The sequence below is a fragment of the Taudactylus pleione genome, unplaced genomic scaffold, assembly GCF_031769625.1.
Source record: "Taudactylus pleione unplaced genomic scaffold, aTauple2 ptg000093l, whole genome shotgun sequence".
NCBI lineage: Eukaryota > Metazoa > Chordata > Amphibia > Anura > Myobatrachidae > Taudactylus > Taudactylus pleione.
The window spans coordinates 22925277-22931276 of record NW_028284495.1 but is presented as its reverse complement, the minus strand read 5'-3'; the positions used below and the strand labels follow the sequence as shown (position 1 = coordinate 22931276).

At 45.4% G+C, this 6000-nt stretch overlaps 1 protein-coding gene across 2 annotated transcripts in view; it reads left to right on the top strand.

Moving 5' to 3' along the window:
- The first annotated feature begins 1355 nt into the window (after positions 1-1355).
- The window catches only part of OSBPL1A (oxysterol binding protein like 1A), a 200249-nt gene continuing 195604 nt past the window's right edge, over positions 1356-6000 (top strand). For both annotated transcript variants that reach the window (XM_088469602.1, XM_088469600.1), the window contains exon 1: positions 1356-1468. The gene's annotated coding sequence lies outside the window, so the exon portion shown is untranslated. The remainder of the gene's footprint in view (positions 1469-6000) is intronic.

The following is a 6000-nucleotide window of genomic DNA, read 5'->3' as shown; positions in this document are numbered from 1 at the left end:
CCCCGCAGACTGAATCTACATTAGATAATCTACATTAGAGCTGAGAGGCTATTCTTCACATTATCCAGATGAACACACATGCCATGCATATGACACAGCAACTCACAAACACATCATCAATGATGCCCAACCATCAGTAAATTTACTGACACAAAAAAAACAATGTAGCCAAAATGTATACCAAACAATATTTAAGAGCACCCTACTGCCAGACCTTGGACCCCTGTTTTCTCAAAATACAATTTTCACTTTGAACATAAAACATTTCTAATTATGTAAACAATGAGCTAGTGTAATCAGTGGCGTAAGTTCATCTCAGACACCCGGAGGCAAGTTATAATTTGGTGCCCCTCTTCACAGCCGCTGACACTGTAATGTTGCATTTCACATGCAGATACACCCACCAGGGAGGAGTGAGACAGAGAGTTGTGGGTGATGAGGGCACTGGACGTGTCACACTGACAAAAGAAGCTAATGAGGAGCAGCAACACTAATGAGTAGGGACAGGTTATAGATAAATGAAGGCAGCAGCTGATGGTTTGACATGGAGCTCTCCACTAGTGTATGGCATACCTCCCAACTGTCCCACATTCAGCGGTGGGACAGTTGGTGGGAGGGAGGGAAGTTGGGGAGAGCACAAACCGCTGCTCTGCATAGCATGCACACGGCATCTGTTCTCATGTGTGCAGGCTCCGAGATGCTGGGCACGCCCCCTAAGTGACGAAGACAGGGATAGCCTCGAGGCTGCGCCCCATTTCCCATAGGCAACGCCCCTTTTACTATAAGCCACGCCCCTTTCGGAGGCGCGCGACCTATCCCTCCTTGTCATTTCCAAATGTTGGAAGGTATGGTGGCTTCTCAGGTGCCGGGAAGAGGTGCCATGTATTGGGCGGCCGTAATGGTACACTCCGGGTACATAGCTACAGCCCTAAGTGGGGTGAATGTATTGTGGGCAATGGAGGAGGTTCCCCTGCTGGAGCCTGGCGGCAGGCGCCTCCATTGTCTCCCATAGTTCTGCCCAAGTGTAATGTTGACCATAAAAAAATTATGTTCATGGAATGGAAAACCTGAAAACATGTCCCTGCTCAGAGACAGCTGATATTTTTGGGAATAAACTCTTCAAATACAATTTACTTACTCAGAGGCTGTAAATCCATTCTGCAACAATGTATACTGTATATGTGAATGTATAACAATCACAATAATAATGATGAGGCTAAATTCAGCTAGTTATATCAGCCTCATTGCTGCAGTAGAAGAACACAGAATACACAGCGTCTCCCTCATTGGGGAGATACACAGGAAGTACTATGTACATAATACGAGCCATGTGTAAGGAGGAGGGGCTACTGCTGGTTGGGGAACTCCTCTACAGGCTCCATCTCTGTTGCTAGTGCCTGGGGCGGGCTAGGTAGCGGGAGGCTTTCTGACGGGTGTTATATAACGGTGGTGTGGAGCATTTTCTCTGGTAAGTGCAGCTCACTGACTGTACACACTGCAACATGAGCACGGCAGCAGTAAGGACCATGTTACACAATACAGTGTCCTCGGGTCGCTTTGCACACTTGTGCATTAATAAAATGTCCTTATGTTATTATGCATGTGTCATAGATGACTCATTTATGAATGTAGGCTCTGTGTTGCTATGTAGCTTGAGTTGCTGGGCACAGCTGTAATTGTGCAGTATGTGTGCGCTGTGTGTCACATGACTGAGCTGTGAGCAACAAGTGAGAGAGCTAATTACGGTTTTAGTGTAAAACACCTGACAACCACGTGACAGTAATAGGCTACATTACAGCATGGCTTTACAGTGCACTGAACTGACTTTTGTTGTGACTGAGCATAAAAGTGGCATGGTACAGCTACTGGAATAATTCTAGGAGACGGGGGTTGTAAATAGTCAACGGTGGGAAAGATCGTTTACATAAAGGAGTAAAAAATAGTAAAGCTCCATACGCACGGGACGATCAGATATCGTTGTCTGATCGTCCTGCATGTGCTGGATGTTCGATATCGAACATCCAGCACATGCACCAACCCCCAACGATCATGGGTCCCTATAGTAACCAGGCTATATCGACCAGGTTGGCCTGCATGCATGGGCGATGATTGATAGTCGATATCGACCATCCGTGCCCGCGCATCGACCATCGTTTGGGGGTTGGAAGTGCCCAAAAACAGGACGATATGAGCGATAACGATATAATCGGTATCGTTATTATTCACATCGTCCTGTTATAGCTGACAGTGTGTATGCCCCTTTCGAAATTTAATAATAAAGAACAATAAAAGAGACTTACGGACCTATGTATCCAGGCAGTTTTTTTTTTATAAAATGATGCAGAAACTATAGTTTCTGCTGTGCATCATTTTATGTATGCACTAATAGCCTACAATCTCCTGCAAAAGGCTAATGGTGCAGATTACAAACCCCATTATTATTATTATAAATGAGGACTACAATCTAACCCCTATGTCAGTGGTTTCCAAACTTTTTTGAATCACGGTGCCCTAGAGTATCAGCATTTTTACCACGGCACCCATGGAACAAAAGTTTATTATGGAGAAATTCAGCAAAATTTAAATGAAGTAAATTGTGCTTCTGTCACCCTTTGGGTTTAGTTGTGTGGTGGTTGACAGGGCTGCGCTCCTTTTTGTCCACATTTTTTCATAGGCAAAACCAGTGCTAATGACTGCCAATCACACTGGCTAAAAAATACATTTATTTGGTACTTGACCACCAACTCAAGGCACCCCTGCAAGTGCCCTGAGACACCCAGTTTGGGAACCACTGCCATATGTACAAAACTCCAAAATAGTGACACTTGCAATCCCTCTTGTGCAGGCCTCGGACCCCAAATTTCCGTAGTGCAGGGGAAACCTAATAGAACCATTCCCTTCAGAAGTGTAACTAGACTTTTTATTTAGGGAAGGAGAATTACCAATTATACTGACTTCATAGAAAAAATATATCTCTTGGTATATATCTGAACTCCATGTGTTGGAGTTTTATACTGTTGTTTTTTTTAAGTGTGAAGTGAACCCTGCAGATTTTGTGCTTGATGTAGAATTGCATTATGGTTTCACATTGTGTGCATGTAAAAAATACTGACATCTCGACCGAGCGGGCAAATTTAAATGCCTTCCTAGTTGTGATGTTCAGTGCAGACACATCTTCGGACCGATTGGCAAGTGGGCATGCACTTACCATCGTTCAAAAGGTCAGCGGCCGAATTGTTGGCCAGGTGTGTACCCAGCCTTAGAAGTAGAACTGTGAAGAGAGGTTTATTGTGATGTGTGTGAGTTGTATAAGTATTATAATGAGTTACAAAAATAACTTTTCTGTGTCTTTTTTTAGTTGATCTGGAATCACTTTCATTCTGAATTTTCTATCTGTACCATCCCTTTATACTGTAAGCTCTCATGGGTATGAGCGTCCACCCTTTTGCATCTATTTTTGCTTTTTATATTGTATTGTTTGCTTATACAATTGTAAATCTCCCTGCATAACGTTACGTACACTTGGTGACGCCATATAAAGGAGAATAATATCAATGTGGTCAATTCAATTAGGTGTGAGTTGGGTCCTGTGAACTCACAAAGCAAATTACATTTGAAATTCAGCTCCAAACTTGAAATGACTTTTCAGAGGAAATGAAAAAAATTGTTTGCGTAGCAAGAAAAGGTAGGGAAAAATCTTTCTTTTTTTTTTGTTTAAGGTAAAAATGTCAGGACACAGGCCCTGATTCAGAGCCGCTCGCTCTGAATCAGGGCCCTCCTTCTCTTTTTTAGAGCGGCCTCCTGGCCGCTCGCATAGCTGTGGGTGACCACCCACAGCTATAGTGAGCGGCCAAAAAGATGGTCGCGATGGTCAAGACCATCACGACCATCAGGCTTGCGATGAGGCTCTTGTGGTAGGGTCTCGTCTGCCGCAAGCCCTGGAGTGCTTTCGGCTCTGACAGAGCCAAAAGCACTCCCACTGACATCACTTGTGATGTCAGAGGGGCCGGCCCCAGACGGTAGGCGTTCCCATGGGAATACCTCCGTCTGGCCAGCCACGCCCCCGGCATGCCCACCAAAGGGGACGGGCTGTCACTCACCATCGACAGCACGCCCCCTTTGTAGCGAGACCCAATCTCACACTTGGAGGGGTTGAAATACAGATGTGTCCACGTACATCTAGCCCCCTTGCACACTAAACAGCCCTTCTAGTCGTGCCATGCCGTGGTGTGACTCTGTAGCACCGAGCGTCTTTTCGTGCAATTTTTTTTTCCTTCAAATGCGTCTTATTCGCACAGCGGTGCAAATGGAACGCACAAGCAGCTTCTGCTGCTTTAAAATGATATACAATGACAGTGTAATGTAGCAATTTGCATGCTATTCTCATTAGCTGTGCAAATGAGACGCATTTGAATGGAAAAAGTTGCACGAAAAGACACAGCGTTAGAATCACACGGCACTCATGCGTTATGTGTAACGCGACTTGTAGTGCATGGAGGATAGATATATGTGGGCACATCTGTACCATAATTTGGCCAAGACATGTCAGTCCCTCTTGTGCAGGTACACCTCACGTAATGCGCAATCTCACACTTGGAGGGGTTGAAATACAGATGTGTCCACGTACATCTAGCCCCCTTGCACACTAAACAGCCCTTCTAGTCGTGCCATGGCGTGGTGTGACTCTGTAGCGCCGAGCGTCTTTTCCTGAAATTTTTTTTTCCTTCAATGACAGGACATTTGAACCTTGTATATCTTGGGTGCGTGCATTCACGCAATGTATGCAAGTTTCATGTAACAAACTCTTTTGCAAACTCGCTCCTAACTGAATTTACCCAAATGTCTCCAAAAAGCCATGTCCTGGGGCTACTGCAGGGTTTTTAGAGGCCTTTCAACCTTTTTGCCTATGGCTAAATTTTCATTTTTCTGCTAAAGATTTGACATTTGTGTGGTAAATCATTTCTTTCCACAGTAGAACACTTATACAAATCTGACTGCTCTACAAAGAGGAACCAGTACAAATGTTTCTGTAACACATGACGTTATTATGCAAATGTAAGATCTTTAGAGTTTTATGTATGCAGATATGATACTTTTCAGTTTTCAACAAGCTCAGTACACTTGATAGCTCTATTATTGACATATATCCTAACATGTCTGTTTCAGGTTTATTACCTATAGATGTGTCCTTGCTCAGCCTCAGTATGCAATACAACATGCTATGCCTGGCGTGAGTGAGACGCCTGGTTCCGTGCAGCTTTTTTTTTTTTTTGGCACATTAGGACACACCAGGAGATTGTGCTGATTAATTTGATATGCAACACTTGTATTATCTGTGTGCGACTGAACCTGCAAATGGAACATGCTGATTGAGAGACTTAGGAGCATATTAAATTTGGAGCGAAAAGTCCATTATCGACGATAATTTATCGCCGATGACATAATTTCTCCTTCATCCACTAGGGGACACTGGAGTTCAAGACAATGGTGGTATAGACGGTGGTAGAGTAGAGCCTGGCACTTTATATAATTCAGAAGTGTGACTGGCTCCTCCCCCTCTATGCCCATCAGCCCCAGTTTTTAGAATGTGCCCGAGAGAGCCGGTCGCACATCAGGCTGTCTCCAGCGTTTTCATATAATTTTAAAGCATTGAGGACAGGCAGACTTCTTGCTGTGGCAGTCTGCCTGCTACGTGGGAGCCGCCGGGAAGGGCACCGCCACGGCTACTGCAGCCTGTGTCCGGTGACCCTGAGGAGGGGGCACCAGCAGATGGGGTCATCGGACCCTGCGAGGACCCGCCACTGCTGACACCGGCATGTGTCCGGGTTCCTCGCCGCCCCCTCAAGCCCAGCATCCCGGCCGCAGCAGCCCGTAAGTATATCCCACCACTCCTGACTAGCTGGAGTGGTGGGCCAAAAGCTGGGCTCAGGGAAGCGCGCGCTGCGCGGCTATTACAGCCTCCTTTCCTCTGCCAGAAAACTGGCATTGCAGAGCTGCTGA